The 19,078-nt window shown below is 44.5% G+C and overlaps 1 long non-coding RNA gene across 4 annotated transcripts in view; it reads right to left on the reverse strand.

Moving 5' to 3' along the window:
• LOC114229138 (uncharacterized) overlaps window positions 1-19,078 on the reverse strand; it is a 269,792-nt gene that overhangs the window by 226,066 nt on the left and 24,648 nt on the right. For all 4 annotated transcript variants that reach the window (XR_008557616.1, XR_008557617.1, XR_008557614.1 and 1 more), the window contains exon 3: window positions 1,636-1,728. This is a non-coding gene — a long non-coding RNA (uncharacterized LOC114229138). The remainder of the gene's footprint in view (window positions 1-1,635; window positions 1,729-19,078) is intronic.

Consider the following 19,078-nt stretch of genomic DNA (forward strand, 5'->3'; position numbering starts at 1 on the left):
TGTCCTCAGGCCTCTAAACTTCCTAAACCTAGCAAGTTCCTCATAATGAAGTTCCCTGTTAGTCAAAGGAGAATGAGAATTGTAACATTTACTTTGTAGGGTTTGTCATGGGTTCAAGATAGGGCTTTGGTGCTTAAAACCCACCACTCATTCCTCTTCGCCCTCTGGGCTTCTGTGAGGAACCAGTCACTTGAGGATCCACAGACGGACAAGGAACAGAGTCCTGGCTTTATTAATAGCCAGCACGTGTACAATATCCAAGAGCAAAAGTCTCTAGGGAAAGGGACACTGGAGCACACACCAGTCCTGAGGTCTAAGTGAGCCCTCCTACCTCCCACCCCAAAAGCTAAATCTTGAGATGGACATGCCCACCTATGAGAAGAAAGCTACGTGACCAGGTCTTCAGAGCAAATCCAGACGCTATGGACCCCACCAGCCATGTGGACCAGGATGGCCAGTCCCTGGCTCTGTGACATGCAGTGACCTCGCTCACAAGCAAGATGTAGCCCAGTTAACATTAAGCTCTGGCCAATTGTGCTGCCAACCATTGAGGGGGTTCAGAGAAGTCCTGAAACCCCCGCTGTGGCCAGGGAAGCAGTGTGGGGCTTCCCTCCCCAGGGCTTGGTTGTGAGGTCTTACCTAGGCATCTAGCACAGAGAAGATGTCTAGAGTTCCCTGGAGGCAGAGCTTGAGACAAAGATTCAGATGCACATGATGTACTGAGGGGATGCTCTTAGGAGGAACCTATGAGGGAGAGAGGTAAGGAGAAGGAAGGAAAGAGCCCAGGAACGATGGGGTTGGGTGAAGTCTAGCCTTGACCTGCGCATGGGGCTCTGGAGTACAAATTCCACTGCAGTGTTGATCTGCCTGGTGCAAGGGGCTGACATTCTATACACCTGGAGCCTTTTACACACAGGAGTGCTCACCAAACGGGAGCTCTCTTCTCTTGCTCCCTCGCTTCCTTCAACAGGTTCCCCAGGGAATGACACCCAAATGACCTTTGCCATACACAAGAAGAGTTTTCTCAAATGTTGTCTAACCTTCACCCATGCATCAGTGGTTGCCAGGCTGACAAGAGTGTGATGAAGGGAGATCAAAGTCTAGGCCTTCAGAGAGAGAAACTCGTCACATCCTACCCTTACCCCAAACCCTCACATCCCCCTTAGAGAGTGGTGGGCTGTTTTGTCAACCTGAGGAGGTGTTGTCAGGCTCACGAGGAGCTAGAGAGGGTATGTTTTGCCAACAGGTAAAAAAAAGAAAGGAAGAAGAAAACAGAAATTCTGCCTTTGTCTGAGAAATATGAGTATTTATGCACATACTAATTGAAATTGGCTCAGTCACCATATGCACACAGTTAAAGGGGCTGGTGTTCTAGACACGAGACAAAACAAAAGCCATTTGCAAAACATGATGCATTATGCAGGCTCCTGACAGAACCAAATAATCATTTCTGGTGGTTTTATATTCAAATTAACTCCACAAATATTCTGTGCCCAGCACTGTGCAAGTATAAAATACAAAAATGAATAAGAGGCCACAGACTGCTGGGGAAAACTGATATGTAAAAAAGCATACAGGCTGCAGCAGAGCTAGCTATGGCTAAGGCATGCAAACATACAGAAGGGGGGTCCTCACCGGGGCTGATGCTGAGGAGCTGGGTCCACAAGGTGATGCAGTTCACAGGAAGAGAAAGGTGCTCCAATAGCTGAGGGCAGAAAGGTGCATGACCTAGAAAGGCAAGGAATTTGATGTGGTGAAGCATCCCCATGTGGGAAGAGAGGAGATGATGATTATCATCAGCCAGGCCCCAGCTGGAATGTCACCTCCTCAAATAGGCCTTTTCTGACCATCCTACCAAAATATTGTCATTTCCTATCACCTCACCCTTTTTGCTTTCTTTGTAGCACTTAGCATTCTCCAAAGTTACCTTAATGATCGGTTTATTTGTTTTTATTCTCTTCAACCAGAATATAAAATCCCTATAAGAGCAGGGCCCTTGGCGTGCGTGTATCTGTAGCTCTTAGAACAGAGCCTCAGAGATATTCAATAAATATTTGTTTTTAAAAATGAACAGATGAATAAATCAATGAGTGGAAGATTTGCAACCTGGGTTTGTGGAGCACTTCAAACCAGTATACCATTCTACATATGATGACTTTATTTGTGAGAACAACACCAGCTGCTATAACAAATAAACCCAACATTTTCACTATCATTACCCAATAGAAATTTGTTTCTCACTCACTTAGATGACCCACACAAGTGTTTTTGGGTGACAGGTGGCTTTCTTTTGCATGGTGATTATGGATCCAGGTACCTTCCATTTTGTGGTCCAACCATCCACCTGGGCCTCAAAGTCCTTTGTTTCCACCAGTGGAAACAGGAAGAGAGCCTGGGGAAGCCCCACCAGCTTCTTAAAAGCCTCGGCTGAGAAGTGGCATACATCACTGCCACTCACATCCCTTTGGGGAGAACTAGTCATATGGCCCCATTTCGATGCACATGTAGCTGGGATAAGGAATATCTGGCTACACTGGCACCTCTCAATGACAGCACCACACTATGGAGGGGAAGAATGAGTTTGCAGTGGAGCGCTATCTCAGCCACAACAGCCCTGGGCTCACAAAGGTTAAGCCATGCACCCAAGAACATGCAACCCACAAGTGGTGCAACTGTCCCTTCAATTTAAGAAGCTTCCATTTGCTTCCCCTTCTCTGCTCTCACTTATGCTAACTTTCCAAGCACTGAGGTTAGAAGGTGACATTTCCTGACCTGGCCCAAGATTCTGAAGAACTTCCCTATCAGAATCCTATAGTCCCTATGAGCAGAGGTTCATTTGTTCTGTTCTTGGGGGACATGCAAGCCAAGTTTTCTAACTGAAGGGCCAAGTAAGATTGTGCTAGAATTTTGCCATGAATAGAGAGGGTCCAACAAGTGCAGCAGACAGGATGCCAGAGAAGAAGGGGGAAGGAACAGCAAAACCACCAGGTATGGCCTAATGAGTGTGCTTCCTCCCACAGCAACCCTCCAATAATAATAAAAATAACAATAATGACAACTAACATTTATTTAGCATTTATTGTAGGTCAGGCACTGAGCCAAGTGCTTTATAATCATTCTCACTTAATCTTCAGAAAACCTGATACCATAGTTATTGTTACCCCATTTTTGCAGATAAAGAAACAGACTCGGCGAGACTAAGACTCTAGCCCAGGATGACCCAGCCAATCAACGAGATGGGATTTGAGGAGTTTGGTGCCAGAACCAAAACTTTTCAGCACAACATTCAGTGGTTTCTGCATCTAGTGGGGCTGGTGGCCAAGGCTTGAAGGTGGACAATATAAAGGCTGTGGTCCAGCAAAGGTTGTCATCTTCACTGATGGCCTAGTCTCTTGTCTGCAGAAGGCCTCCACCTGGGAGAAGTGAACTCTATTGGCTCTTAGGATCAGGGTGCCTACTTTGTTCTACCAAGAAAACAGGTATCTTTAAGCCTTGGAGTGCCTTCTGGATCACAGCAGTGGTTGCCCTACTTGCTCTAATATTCATGCTTTGTGTCCAACACAAGAACATTTTTTTTTCTTTGCCCTTTTTGCAACAAACTGTGTTGTACTTCTAAACCAAACAGTGTGACGTACATTCAAATTATAATCCTCACTTATGATTATTCAGACCTCTTAACCAATCATTGTGACTTTGAATGAGTTTAATTATCAAGGTACTTCAGTGTATAAATAAACACATGCACCCTGTTAGCCGAGCTGATAGCTCTAATTGATCCAGCAGTCTGGGCTCATCTGGTAGAAACCACTGGAATTTGGTCCTGACACTTTGCACTGCATTGTCAGGGTGATGGAAGGGTCAGCCCAGTGGAGCTGCAAACCCCCAAAGCTGTGCCCTTTTTGCAAAGACTCAAGTCTCTTTTCTTCAAAAGGCAACTTGACTATGGAGCATAAAAAGATGGATAATTTTTTTAAAAGAAACACTTCTTCAATGAGAGCATCCACTTTCAGACACAGCATCTCATGTAATCCACTCAGTGACTGTGGCAGCATAATCCTCCCGCTCAGTGCTAGGAGCTTAATCAGTATTAGTTTAATGAATGGCGATTCATGAATGAGGAAACTGTCCAAGCTGTCAAAGTCAGTCCAGGGCAAAGCCTGGCTCTTGACCTCATATCTGCCAACCCAATTATCAGATGGAAATCTGGGACCAATGAGGCAGCCAGCATCCCTGCCCCAGCGCATCCTTCCAGACCCAGGTCTAGCAGCCTGCGCAACAGCTCCTGGGACTGAGGTCCTTCCAGTTCCATCTTCTGCCCTGGGGGACAGAGCAAATCTGAAGCAGCATTGGGTGGTCAAGAGTCCAGACACTTGGGTCTTAGCACCTCCCAGAGCATCCTCTCACTTTTCTCTTTGACCAAACTCTTCCCCTAGGCTCAGAGGGTAAGAGTCTCTCCAGCTATCTGTCCCCTTCCATGCCACCTAAAGTTTATTGACTTTTTTAACCAAGGACTACTTTGGCAATTTGTTGAAGCCTATAAATTGCTTCTCAGAATAATATTTTTTAAAGCATAAAATAAAACAATGGATTAAAAGGAAACCAAAGATAATGAAATAGTTACCAAAGTGTTTTAATTTATTAATGCATTAAAAGGAGATTTATCAGAGGATCTAATAACATCCATAATTTCATAGTAGTGATGAGCATGAGTGATGTTTGAGATACCTACTATACTCTAATGGGAAATAAAATTAATATAATGGTGATTTTTATTGGTAACAAAGTCACAGGTACTGCTAATACTACTACAATCTGTTGCCTACATTCAATAATTGAAATAAATGGTAAATTTCAATTAGATGCTAGTAAAAATATAATATTTTCCCATTTAAGTTTATAGACTCCTCGAATTCAAGACCCTCAGTGGACCCCAAGTTAAGAACCTGCTCTCATTCCAGATTGAACCAGTACTTGTCCCCTTCTGGACTTGAAGAAGGAAGAAAAGAAGAGCTTCCTAAATTAGCATCCTTGACCCAGGCTACCCCTGAACCTATATCCACACAGAGTCCCTGAGCCTCCTCTTCTCTGCCTCTACATGAAAACAGCAACCTCGGCTATTTTCTAGAACCTTGGCTTCCTACTTGCTTTCTTGTATTATTTCCCTTTTTACCAACTTTTCTATTTATTTGTGCACGAACCACATCCCACATTACTTTCCAGCTCCAGCTCACATCACACTGCTTCGCAGCATCTTCACTTAGGGCTTCGCAGTGCATGTTAGATTTCACACATCACAACACATATGGGCGAGAGAATGCCAGCCCCCACTCATTTACAACAGGCACCTCCAGTCCCAGGTGGGACAGCCTCCACTGCACAATCTCCATCCCTGCCCCAACTAGGGGAAACCCAGTTCCTGCCTTGGAAGTACCCTGTAACATGCTATGAAGACAAGTGCCTTCTCCCTGAGATGGCCTTACACCACGGTAAGAAGCATGGACTCTGCATTAATATCAACGTGATGTTAATATGGACATGACAGATTCAGCTCCCTTTAAGGCACAAAGTATGAATTCACACACTGATTATGGAACACTTATAAATGAAAGGAAGCCAATAGGAGGTGTTGGAGAATTTATTATTAAGCAGTCAAGAGAGCAAGTGTGTGCAAAAGAGGAGGGAGAGATGCCAAGCCGGTGTGGCTCAGTGGTTGAGCGTTGACCATGAACCAGGAGGTCATGGTTCAATTCCCGGTCAGGGCACATGCCAAGGTTGTGGGCTCCATCCCCAGTGTGGGACATGCAGGAGGCAGCTGATCAATGACTCTCTCTCTCATCATTGATGTTTCTATCTCCCTCTCTCACTCCCTTCTTCTTTGAAATCAATAAAAATATTGTTTTAATAACAAAAAGAGGAAAGAGAGATACCTCCAATCCCTAAAGACACACCTTTCTCCCCACCCCACCATTTAAAGGTACTTGCTCTCCTGCCGAAGCTCTGTTCTCTGGAATTGAGACTGAAAACAAACTTTGGAAATGATCTGAGCATATGCTTGAAAGTTTTCCAATCCCGCTATGTTTTCAATTAGCATTTAGGATTGAGCAAGGAGTGGTGTTGATTGGATTTGTTCATGAGTTCTCCTGGCTTTTGCAATTTGTCATCAAAGAAACAGTGCAGATCCACATCTCTTGCTCCTGGTATTTCCAGATGGGTATGCAAAATAGCCAGTGGCTGTTGTTTGTTTTGATGGGGTTCAAAGTTGTACAACTGTCAATTTTTAATTAGGGAACTCTTCAGACCATCAAAATTGCACAGCAATGGGCATGAGGAAGGCAGGATCTCATACTGCAGTATGCATCGTACACAGAAACACATAATAAAAATAGGCAGCACATCGTATAGGCGGTGTTCTAAGGGACTTACCTGTAGTTTCTGCCCTTACCCTCACATCAACACTAGAAGGTAAGTGCAGTTTTGTCCTTATTTGATAGATAACGAAATGGGGCTCCTGAAAGTGAAGTAACAAGTTCACGCAGCTAGAAAGCAGCAGGGCTGGGATATGAACCCGGCCACTCTTGTTCTAGGATGTGTGCTCATAGCCACATAGATGTATAACATGGTAAAAGAAACCTATGATTTAGAATTAAGACACCCATGCTTTTGCCCTAGCTCTGACATGAGTTTAGGCATCTAAACTTCCTATGGGGCCATGGGGAAGTCACCTCCCCTCTCTGGGTGTCCCCCAGCTCACTGCATTGAAGAACATAACACTCCTATAGTGTGAGGCAGAGAAATGGTGTTATCAGGCTATGTGAGCCTTGATGGAGGTCAGGAAGGATGTGGAGAAAAGATGTGAGATCTATGGCACTGCAAGAGGCAGAAAAAATACTGATATAGAAAATAAATTTTAAAAAAGCAGGGTGCAGACAAACCTCTCTGAAAATTACCCAATGAAATACAAGAGACCCCTAGCCTCATCTCATCTTGATGCAAATGGAGAGGAAGCAGGATGCTGATGGACCTCCTGCCACTTGCCCAGTGAACCCAAGTGCCCTAGAAGGTCCACCTAACTTTGGTGCACCCTCGTGAAAAATTATACTAGTTACCCAAGCAGAGGGCTGGAGGCGTGTGGACTTCTGGTGCACACCAGTCTGCATCTGGGTGGGTCCCCAGGTCCTAAGATGCAGGAAGGAGCACCCAAAAATAAGCTGAAGCTGCAACCATCATATGACCGAGATGCAGGAAAAGATGAAGGAAACCAGCCTCACTAGATCCCTCCAACTAACTAGTACTTTGGGGGGGGGGGTGGAAATTAAGCTGAATGCCTATCTCACTCCCTACACCAAAATAGAGTCCAGGCAAATCACAGATGGAAATACAAAAAGGGTAGGCAGAAGAATACCACAAGGACATTTAAGTAAAGAATTTTATAATTCCAGGATGGTAAGGGCATTTTTCTAAACATTAAGTCAAGAAGAGAAACCAAACAGGAAAGACTGGCAGATTGTACTACATAAAAATGCAAACCTTCTGTTTGACCAATAAATAAACTTGGAAAAACATTTTCAACATATGTTATAGATAAAAGGTTACCATTATTCATAGAAACAGAAAGCTCTTACCAAAAAGTAAAGGAAAAAAATAAACACCAAAAGAAAAAGAAGTTACCTTATGACCTAGCCAATTCCATTCTTAGGTATATATCCAAGGGAAATGAAAACATGTGTCCACATAAAAACTTGTACGTGAATGCTCTAGCAGGATTATTTATAACTAGAGGCCCGTGCACGAAATTCATGCACTCGGGGGGAGGGGGGATCCCCCTCAGCCCAGCCTGCGCCCTCTCACAGTCCGGGAGCCCTCGGGGGATGTCTGACTGACGGCTTAGGACCAGGAGCAGGCCTAAGCCATCAGTCGGATATCCTTAGCACTGCCGCAGAGGCGGGAGAGGTTCCCACCACTGCTGCTACGCTCGCCAGCTGTGAGCCTGGCTTCTGGCTGAGTGGTGCTCCCCCTGTGGGAGCACACTGACCACCAGGGGACAGCTCCTGCATTGAGCGTCTACCCCCTGGTGGTCAGTGCATGTCATAGCGACTGGTCATTCCGCTGTTCAGTCGATTGGCATATTAGCCTTTTATTATATATGACTAGAGGCCCGGTGCACGAATTCATGCACCAGTGGGGTCCCTCGGCCTGGCCTGCAGGATCAGGCCGAAACTGGCTCTCCAACATCCCCTGAGGGGTCCCAGATTGCAAAAGGGCACAGGCCAGGCTGAGGGACCCCACCGGTGCACGATCAGGGCTGGGGAGGGATGCGAGAGGTTGGCCAGCCAGGGAGGGACCGTGGGTAGGCTACAGGGCATGTTCGACCCATCTTGCTCAGTCACAGTCAATCAGGAGGAGGCATGTGGGAGGCAGCCCATAGATGTTTCCACCTCTCCTCCCTTCCTCTCTAAAATCAATAAAAATATTTTCTTAAAAAATATTAATTAATTAATTAAAATACAATGTTCTTGATAATACGATCAAAATTTAATTCAAAGTAAAGAATATTAAACTAGAAGAACAGGACCAATTGTAAAGAAAGTTTTATTCCACAATGACTATGTAGACACCTTGAGCCTTTAAGTACTAAGTAGCATGTGTCATCAAAATATGTAATATAGAAACTGTTGTAAATACAAGGAGAACTTAAAAAGACTCAGTTCTGATCCTATGACAGATCAAGGGAACTAAAAATAAGCAGGACTGCCCTGGGCAGTCTTGCTCAGTGGTTAGAACGCTGGTCCTTCGACTGAAGGGTCACAGTTCGATTCCAGTCAAGGACATGTACCTCAGTTACGGGCTCCATCCCCAACCCCAGTCAGGGCACATGCGGGAGGCAGCCAATCGATGTGTCTCTCTCACATCCATGTTTTTCTTTCTCGGTTTCTCCCTCTCCCTTCCACTTCCTCTAAAAAATCAATGGAAAGGGTACCCTAGGGTGAGGATTTTTTAAAAATAATAAAACAATAAAAGAATAAGCAAGACTAAAGAGAACCTGATTAATATATAGATCAAATAGATACATTTCAAACTCTATTTCCTCCAAAAAAGCGTATTCTTTTTAAGTATCCATGGAGCATTTACAGAACTTAACCCTAAAGGAAAGCTTAGTAAATTCACATAAGTAGAAACATAGCACATTTTTCAAACACAATACAATGAAACCTAGTAATAAAAACCTAAACAAAAAGTTGACACAAACAAAAAAAGGAAGCCAAATTACTGAAAAACAAACTACACTAAAGAAATCAAAACTGAAATTGTGCTGGACTATGTGCTCCACAAATTCTAAGACCTGGTTGCTCCTTTCAAGTGTTTTGAAAACAATATTTTTCCACAGAAGCATATCTAGATAAAGATGCCAGATTTCCTTTCCCATTAAATGTTGCTGGCTCCACTAACCTGTGTCCTTTAATTTGTCCTTGCACATTGAATTGTGCTTTTTTATTACTTTTTACTTAAATAGCATGTGTCATCAAAATATGTAATATAGAAACTGTTGTAAATACAAGAACTTAAAAAAAAAAGACTCAGTTCTGATCCTATGACAGATCAAGGGAATTAAAAATAAGCAGGACTGCCCAAACTACTGTGAAACCTGGAAATAGTTTTCATTCTTTCTGTTTAGTATTAACCTAGAAATTGTTTTCATTCTTTCTGTTCAGTAATTCTAGTATTAAAGGTAATGAATTTTTTACCAATAATAGCTTTAGCTGCATCCCAGAAGATAAAAATATAAAACTTTTCTTCTGATTATAAAAGTAGCTCATTATTTTTGTAAATAAAACACTAAACATTCAGTAATGCATGACTTAGATGAGAACGTCCTATTTTCTGTAATTCTAACCCCTACTGTACCCCAACTCCTTTAACTAATGTTACAGTTTGGATATTACTCCAAAAATTTTTTCTAGGCTATTTATGAGAGTATATATGTATATAATAACCTTTTTTAACTGAAATAGAATCATATTTTCATACTTTACATAAAATTAGTTATCTTCATTTAAACATATAAAGGGCAACTTTCCATATTAGTACATATAGGCTTCTCTCAATGGTAACATAATGTTCATTTTTATGGGTATAATCATATGTATTTAACAAGTCCACTACTAAATGATGTTTCAGTTGTTTCCAATTTTGGATATACATACTGCTGCAGTGAACATTCTTACTCATGCATCCCTACACACTTATACAAGTATTACTGCTGTAGGATTTGTCCTTTTCTCATTATTATTCCACAGGTACCAAATAATGTTGCCTAGGATCGCAAATCCCATTTTAAAATAGCATGATTAAAGAAACAACAAAAAGTGCCTGCCTAATATGGTTTCAGGATAGGAAGCAACAGATTACAGCCCCCACCCCCCCACCCCAACCCCCCCAGAGAGATACAAATAGGGATCTGAATGGAGAAAAAAATAAGAGGATTTCAGGTTTTATATGTCTAAAACCAAACTTGTAGGTTTCAAAACTTTGGGGACACTATAGACTGACTTTTTCTACTGATTCTTGGCAGTCAATGAAGGTAAAAATTCACACAGACACTGACTTCTCTGACTGTTCTACCAGTCAATGTGGGAGATGTAACCATGCACCAGAGATGCAAATTCTAAGATCAAAGGGAGCAAAGAAAACTTCTGCTCAGATGCTCTTCCCACTCTCACTGTTGCCAAGGGAGACAGAGCCCACCTGCAGTGGGGGCAGAACAGGGAGCCAACACAGCCAAGAAATCCTAACTAGAGCCGACAGGAGGAATAACTAAGATAACAGGAATTAATTCATTTGAAAACAGAAAAGAGCTGAATTGAACTCATTTTTTAAATATGGTTTTACAAAGAGAGGAAGGAAGAGGGAGAGAGAAATATTGATGGGTTGCCTCCCATACTCACCCTGACGGGGGATCAAAGCCAAAACCTAGGTATGTGCCCTGACCAGGAATCAAACTGGCAACCTTTTGGTGCATGAGACAACACTCAACCAACTGAGCCACACTGGTCAGGGCTGCATTTGTTATTTTTAAAAGCTCATATAATAAAATAGATAAACCAGGACACCCTGAGGCATAGCAGAGTCTACCCTGGCAGAGAAGAAATGCTAGTGGGGTGCAAGGCCAGGCATGATAAAGAGATAATGCTGCAAAGGCAGACAGCTGCCAGATGATGGAGAACCTGGTGTGTCCACACTAAAGAAAGTGGACTGTGTCCCGCGGGTGGGGGGACATTTGGACAGAAAAAAATATTCAAATTGTCACCCTAGTTGAGGAAGTTGGGGGTGTGGTAAGGGGTGCAATGACAGAAAATAGAGGACTTCCTCACCTAAGTATACATTCCTTTCTAAACAGAGGACTAGCAGGATTACTCTTCGCTCTTACAGCAGTTGCTGTGGACAGACAGTAGGATAGAGGGAGGGGAAATTGAGGCCCAGGGAACAGGGACATTGCTGCAAACGAGAGGCGAGGACTGACAGCGGCAATGGGAGTGGGGGGAGCTGGTTCTTAGAGAAACGAAGAGGGAAGTATAAGATCACACCCAGGTTTATGGCCGGGTAAAGGTTTCTTATCTACAAAATGAGGATAATAACGAATCGGGTTATTGTAAAGATGCTGCAAGTGGGTTGGCTTTAAAGTTCACTGACACCCTATCTTTGTTCCAGAAAAGACTTAGTGCTGCTTAAATTAAGGCAGCAGATGTGGAAACTCTGTGAAAGGCCCACAAATGTGAGACATTACCATTTATTACCGGCACTGACACCATCATGAACACCTGTGCGTTTAGAGACTGAGTTTGCATGCAGGGCGGGGCAGGCAGAAAGGCAGCTGGGCTGATGCAGCCAGCAGGCGATTCCAAGTGTGACCTTGGAGCCTGGAAGAAAGGCCAAGGTTTATGAAACAAATCTGGGAGTTGTGCGCTCACTGGGTCTGGAACTGGGGCGCTTACTGTGACCCAGGCACCGTTTATCTCATTTAATCCTCAGAGCAAACTTGCAAGAAAATGGTTATTTTTTTAAAAAGAAAAGACTACAGATGAGAAAATGTGAGGCTTTCAAAGGTTAATTAGCCACCTCTGTGGGAATCCGAGGGCCCCCACAGACTTTCTGTCCTTTCCCAGCGATGCTGAACGCTGTGTCTGAAAGGGCAGGGCTCTGGTTCAACAGAAATGTGTCTGTCCTGGCTGCGGCCCACACAGAGGTCTCAGCCTGCCTGCCAGGGTGGGCCTGGCTAGTTGTGACTCTTCTGGAGGAAGACCAAGCCCTGTCCCCTCTCTCTGTGGGTCTTCATTCTCACTTTCATTCAACACCAAGTGGCCCCCGGAGCCCTCCCTTCCCCTGGCAGAACCCTGATGCAACTCTCATGCTGACCTCGGTGTGCAGCCTGATCTTCTGTCAATGTGGTGCTGCGTCTGCTGTCCCCGCCAGTGCCTCACTCAGCTGCCACATCCCAGCTCAGTTTCTTAGCTGCAGTGGGACCCTCTCCACTGAGGCCACAGCTCTCTCCTTAGGCCGCAAAGCAAGGGTTTTGAATTGCTATTTCCCTGCAGGTGGGTCAGGTAAGTCTTTGGAGTTGGCACCATCCACCGTCCCTCCGGCAGCATGTCCAAAGAAAAAGATGCTCTTGAACCAATAAAAACATTTGACAAAATTCCCCAGTGTCACTTTTACAAGTCACCTGCTCTCATTTGACAGACAGACCCCTCCCTGGTTCCCACCTTGGCTTCACCCTAAACTTGGGGTTTTCTGGCTGCCCCAGGAGAGGTCCTATTAGGTAAATCCTGATAGGACCTCCCCACCACCCAGCTCCTGGCTCACCCCTGGGCTGACTCTCAGAGGTCAGGAACAGCTTGGCTCGATACTAGGAGCCCTCACACTAACCTGGCCCAACCTTGATTCTGCTTCGACCAAGTCCTGTAGTGGCCACACCAACCCCCACTCCATGCTCTCACACACACCACACATGAGACTGTCTGTCCTGGGTGACCACCAGCCATCAGGAATGGTGATCATTAGGGACAAATCTTGGGCTGCAAGTTCTACCCAGATAGCAGGAGGGATAAAAAGTCAGAATTGGAGACAGCAAGTGTACACCTCTGTTCTGCAATAAGGTCAGGGTCATGGAAACAAAGAGGAGGAGGAGGGAACAGCCAAGCGAGAGCAGGGAAGGAGTTAGGGAGGCTGAGCACAGGCCATGATCTGGAATCTCGCTGAAGCTTAGGGGGTGTGGCACAGGATGCATGGGAGAGTCAGCTGAAAAGGCGGGGCCAGGATTTGGTGCCAACAGTCAGGGAGGATGCTAGGGACAGGGCACACGACCCTTGACTCTATATAGAATAGTGTGTGAATGCCCCTTCCCAAGGCTGGGACTGCCCTCCACCCACCTCAGTCCCCAGGCCTGACCCCAGGACCAAGTCCTAGAGCATGGATCAGCATCAAGAACTTGGAAGAGCAGGACCAAGAAGCAAACGAGGAGGGGTTCCAGGGATCAGGAGCAATGCTCAACAAGGTACATGCTCAGAGTTCGCCTGGTGTAGAGAAACTGTAGTTTGGGGAGGCAAGGGAACCAAGATATAACTCCAGTCCAAATCCTGGCTGACTTATTTGCAGTTGAAAGCCTCTGTTCCTAGCACATAGAGAGCTCAGTGCATATTGGACAAATGGATGCATGCATGCCTGAGCCATCACAATTAAATACCAGTCCTTAAGCAGCTAGAACAGATCCCCACACCACCAATGGGACCCAGCTCAGTGGTATAACTGCTAACCCACAGGTTGGATCCGTGGCAGAAGCGAGGGGCCAGGGTGGACAAACCCATGTCAGACAGGTTTAGCTGGAGAGAACACCCAACAAGAGCTTGCTGCTGCTGGTGTTTCTGGGGAAAGAGGCTGACCTTTCAGGATCCAGCCATTTCTCCGCTGAGGGGAGACCCAGGTAAACATAGCCAAGACGACGAGGCCTTCTCCAAAAGTCATATTTGTGAGGAAGTCTCCATCATTAGCCAAATTCAAGGCCAGTCAAGCAGGGTTTTTGTTAGGCAATCACTTCTAACTTGTAAAGCAGTTTTTACAGTACTTATTGCAGCTGCTACTTGCCAGGTCCCTATGGTCAGGCTCGGGAAGCAGCAGCAGCGCCACCTTCTGGCATTCTTGAGAATATCACAGGGCTGTTTCAACCCCTTTACCTGTCTGGATGTGTACAGCACACACTTTCTGAGAAGTCACAACTTTGGATAGCTTAATGACATCTGCCCTGCTATTTAACAATCTGAACCACTGATAACCCTTTATGAAGATTAAAAAGCAAAAAATAAATCCCCAAATCATTCTGGATTCAAGAACATGTAACCTTTGTGTTTTCAGAAAACTCAGAGCTTCCTACAGTGAACCCACATTTGCTGAGCTAACTGGTATGCTTTACCCAGGTGCAAGTTAGAGAAAGACTACACTTCCCAAGTCTTCCATTCTCTCCCTATGGAGGCACACCTTTCTTGCTCATAAAAGGAAATATGGTAGTTGTCCGCCATGGTGCTAGGTCCAGGATGTCAAGCGTAAGTCAAATAATTACTGAAATAATACTGCCCTGGGGAGAGAGCTATGAAGGAACACACAGGTGCTGTGAGCCACTGTGATGAGGCAAGGAGTGGGAAGTAGTCCAGGAGATCAAATAAGGCTTCCTCTGAAATGCCAAGAAGCAAAAGTCTGAATTATCTTCCAGGAAATTCAGAGGACATGAGCTTTCAGCGCATTAAAGCTATAAGCCTAATGGGAGATGACTGCTGGGAACAATGGGATTTGAATTGACCCCCAGTAATGGAGGTGTTTTACCTGGTTCCTATTCATCCCCCCGCCCCGCCACCACACAATACACAGACGTTTCACACACATGTGTGCACACATTCACACATGTACCATGCACAATTGATTTCTCACCTTTTTGTGTTGAACAGGAATTAAATTACCTGCAGACTAGAACTGCAGTCAGATGGAGTCATGCTCAGGTGGAGAAGAGCTGGAAGGATTTTAAAAAAACACAACCTTATCTCCGAGGTTCAGACAAGGTGAGTCTGTAGAACAACAGCTGAGGCTGTCCCCGGGCAGTGAGTCTCCAGTCTGAGTTCCCCATGGAAGAGAAGATGAGGTTATGGCTTAACACAGTTGGGAGACTTCATGGATGCAGAAATTCAGGGACCTTCAAGCTCACTTCCTTCTGATGTTTGAAGGAGGATGGTGGAATGCATGAGTATTGGAATCAGACAGATCTATAGGTTCTAATCCCAGCTCCACATGATTTATCGAGTTAACCTCTCTGAGTCATTTCATCATCCATCTATAAAATGAAATTCAGAATCTCTATGCTGCTGGGAGGCTCGGGCTCTCCTCTGGCCCCCAAGGCTGGACTCCTAACTCCGGAAGCCCCTGCTCTCTCTTGCTTTGCATGATAGGAAATTGTTTTGCCAAATATTATTGGTTCTCTCTTTCTGGAGAGAAAAAAAAAAGGTCCAAATTCAAGATTTTTAATTTGTAGTAATGTTGTAAAGAATCAATTTTTAAACATCTTTATTTTCCATGCTGGCATAAATAAATCATTGAATAGATAGATCAGAGGAAAGAGACAGCTCTTCCATACAAAAGAATATCAATTAATAAGTATAGAAAAAATGATGGAATAAGGAAAACACCAGTAGATAAACACGGTAAGAACTGTCACAAGCAAATACCAGTGAAAGTACAATGAGAAACAGGATATTTGCATAACCTCAAAGTACCTTCCCTACAAGATACTTATTAAATCCAAACAGAAAAATAGTAACTTACAGTGAAGAAACCTAACAGGCACATGTTAATATCACAAGTAATAAAACAGATCAACATGGGTGATATAACAGCCCGAGAAGGATGGCATGTCACTTCTGTGACATTCTTGCCAAAAATGCATAACCGCAATTGAATCATGAGAAAACACCAGACAAACTCAAATTTAGGGTCTTTCTACAAAATAATTGGCAAGTACTTGCTTCAAAAGTATCAGGGTTATGAAAGACCAAAAAAAAAAAAAAAAAACCAGACACTAAGAAATTTTCATAGATTAGAGAAGATTAAGAAAACATGACAATTGCCAGGAATATATCCTAAGAAACTCAAACACCAATCAGGAAGAATATATGCACCCCTATGTTTATAGCAGCATTATTTACAATAGCTATGATCTGGAAACAGCCCAAGTGCCCTTCAGTAGATGAGTGGATAAAAAAATGGTGGTACATTTATACCATGGAATACTATACAGCTGTAAAAAAGAAGGACCTCTTACCCTTTGAGACAGCATGGAGGGACCTAGACAGTATTATGCTAAGCGAATATAAGCCAGTCAGAGAAAGACAAGTATCACATGATCTCACTTATATGTGGAACCTACTGAACAAAATAAACTGATGAACAAAACAGACCCAGAAACACTGAAAACATGCAACAGACTGATGTATGCAGAATGGGGGAGGGGGACAGGAAGAGACTAAACAAAGAATTTATATGCATATACCCATAGCCTATGGACAAACAATAGTGCGGGGAAGGCCTGGGGAAGGGGTGAGAGTCGGGTGAAGGGGGTCAACAGGGATGTACGTATAGTGTTCTATGACATGATATATTCACTCAACAATATATCTTGAACTCTGTATCTGTCTTGTTTTCATGGCTGTATAATATTCCATTAAATTTATAATGATAAATATTTACTTAACCAATCGCAGATTTTTCTTCAATTTTTCCCCTATTATAAATGACTAGAGGCCCGGTGCATGAATAAATTACTAGAGGCCCGGGGGGGGGGGGTCCCTTAGCCCTCTCACAGTCTAGGAGCCCTCGGAGGATGTCCACCTGACGGCTTAGGCCCACTCCCCGTGAGGAGCAGGCCTAAGCCATCAGTCAGACATCCTTAGCACTGCCGCCACTGCTGCTGTGCTCGCCAGCTATGAGCCCAGCTTCTAGCTGAGTGGTGCTCCCCCTGTGGGAGCACACTGACCACCATGGGGCAGGCTCCTGCGTTGAGCGTCTGCCCCATGGTGGTCAGTGTGCTTCATAGCAACCGGTCATTCTGCCATTTGGTTGATTTGCATGTTAGCCTTTTATTATATAGGATTATTATATAGGATACTGCTGTAAAGCCTTGTTTATGTGTTGTATGTGTTTGAGTGTATGTGAATATATAGAGAATATAAATAATATATGCAATAGTCTTAGATGGTAAATGGTTGAGTCAAAGTGTAAGAAAAGTTTAAATTTTGATCATACCACCAACAGCAAATGAAAATGACCATTTCCCCATGGCCTGAAAAATAATAATTATTGGCATTTTTCCACTTTTTTCAATACAGCGAAAAAACATAAATCATTGGATTATCAGCCTATCTGAATATCACTCCCAGGCCTCTGACCATACCCAAAGGAGCTGTGGGTGCCTTGAGTGAAGTTCAGTCTCTCTGTTTGATGGCTGAGTTACTCAAGCTCTCTGTGATGGGAAGCCTCCAGGATGGCCCCCAATGATCCCTGTCCACTGGCAAGAGTGTCGTTGTGCAGTCTCCTTCCTCATTCTATCGCAGTTGGTCTGTGTGGCCAAGAGAATATGGCAGCAGTGATGATATGTGGTTTCTGAGGCTAGTCATAAACAGGCATGTGGCTTCCCCTTTGTCTCCCTCTGATTACTAGTCCTGAGGAAACAACTGACACTCAGGCCCCCTATGGAGACCTCATCAGTACTGCATGATGAGGAACGGAAGCCTCCTGACGACAGCCATGTGAGCCATCTTGAAAGCAGATTATCCAGCCCCAGTCAAGTAGTCAGATTATAGCAGCCCAAGCCAACATCTTGATTTCAATCTAATGAGGAACCCTAAGTTAAAACCATCTAACTAAGCTACCCTCAAAGTCTTGATGCTCAGAAACTGCATGAGATAATAAATGATTGTTATTTTAAGCTGCTAAATTCTGGAGTAATTTGTTATGCAGCAATAGATAACTAATACACTCTCAACCTCACTTTCCTCATCTGTAAGATAGGAATCCTATATAATAAAAGGCTAATAAGCAAATCATCCCCTTGGGAGTTTGACCAACCCAGAGTTCGACGGCTCGCTATGACGTGGGCTGACCACCAGGGGGTGACACAGAATGAAGGAAGGCCCTGGCAGGCAGCCAGCAGCCGGTCCCCTGATTGCCGGCCCGGCCTAGGGACCCTTCCCGTGCATGAATTTCGTGCACCGGGCCTCTAGTGATCATCATCATAATAATGCTCAGTTCACAGACAGAAAGTTATGAAAGCACCTGCCAGCTACCTGGCCCAGGAGCACTAAGTCTTTTCCTCTCTCCTTGGGAGGCCCTGTCAAGACTGACTAAACAGAGGAGTGTTTTGAGTTGCAATGCTTTTGACCTTTTCATTCAAGATCCATGTCAAATCAGTTTCTAATTCATTTTCAGACACATTATCCTGAGAATGAAGCAGGGAGTGAACTTTGTTGCCAGGCATCCCCTACCCTTTTATTTGATGAAATTACAAAAGCAAACAGTTAAGTTGTTCTGGTCTTTGAAGAGCTTTCAAACCCCTCTCTCGGTGATCAGGAAGTAGCTGCTTGGGGCCCTGGCCAGTGATGAGCTAGTGTGGAGGGCTGAGGGCTAAGAAAAGAGAGTCTGGCCTTAATGTATCTGCCAGTACAGGAGGCACACCTTTGTTTCCAAGCAGTGTGGACACACATATACAAAAGAGAAATTGTTCCTCCATTCTCATCTGATGGAAGTTCCCGTTGATGAACTGATCCCAGTGCTGAGGTGGGGGGGGTGGGGGGGAGAAGGAGGAGGGGGGAATGCCAGGAACCACATAATCCCCAGGGATGCTGGTCTCCCAGCATCCCGCCCAGTGAACTCTGAGACCAGTCCCTGAGCTAGCAACATAGGAATGACTGACCGCTCCTCTCCCCTTCAGCAGCCCATACTGCCAGGCCAACTTGGAACCTCACGGGAGCATCACTGGAAACCCAGGCAC

Source organism: Eptesicus fuscus, chromosome 12 (genome assembly GCF_027574615.1).
Source record: "Eptesicus fuscus isolate TK198812 chromosome 12, DD_ASM_mEF_20220401, whole genome shotgun sequence".
NCBI classification, from domain to species: Eukaryota; Metazoa; Chordata; class Mammalia; order Chiroptera; family Vespertilionidae; genus Eptesicus; species Eptesicus fuscus.